A 612-nucleotide genomic window follows, 5' to 3' on the forward strand; every position below is an offset into this window, starting at 1 on the left:
GCGAGCAGCAATCCTGTATCTCAGAAGTTTTGTAGACGTTTATCTTTGGTTGATGACCTTTTGACCTCCAGAATTGCGATTTTCGAGTCGAGTCAGTCGAGACAACCCGAGTGGAGTTTCATACAAATGTTTCGTACGGGAAAAAAATCGCATTTGGGGGGTTCATTCACTGATGACATCGGAAGCCGACTACATTCACTGAGAGACGCGCGCTTGACGTTCCATAGAAATTACCGGCGGCTCAACCGGTCATATCCCCTAGAGAGAGCCTAGGGCTAGGCCTACTACTAGGGTAGCCGATCATTTCGGTCGCGCTTCGTTTCGGTCGCGCTTTGTTTCGGTCGCGCTTCGTTTCGGTCGCGGTTTATTTCGAACAAATATATGGAGCGCCGAAGGAGTTGCGAAAACGAAAAATTTAATATGCCTAGGCCCTATGTATTTTAGTTCGTGAATCGGTTTATCATAGGCCTAAGTATTATTGTTTTGCTATCTTTCACTAACAAAATATCTTTCTGCTATATTCTCTTTCTTCCATTTACGGTGATATATTCATGATTGCAACATGATCTTGTAATTGAAACAATGGAATTTAGTATGTGCTTCATGCTATTC

Source organism: Anneissia japonica, unplaced genomic scaffold (assembly GCF_011630105.1).
Source record: "Anneissia japonica isolate Jap-2015-1 unplaced genomic scaffold, ASM1163010v1 scaffold288205_len162070_cov146, whole genome shotgun sequence".
Classification (NCBI taxonomy): domain Eukaryota; kingdom Metazoa; phylum Echinodermata; class Crinoidea; order Comatulida; family Comatulidae; genus Anneissia; species Anneissia japonica.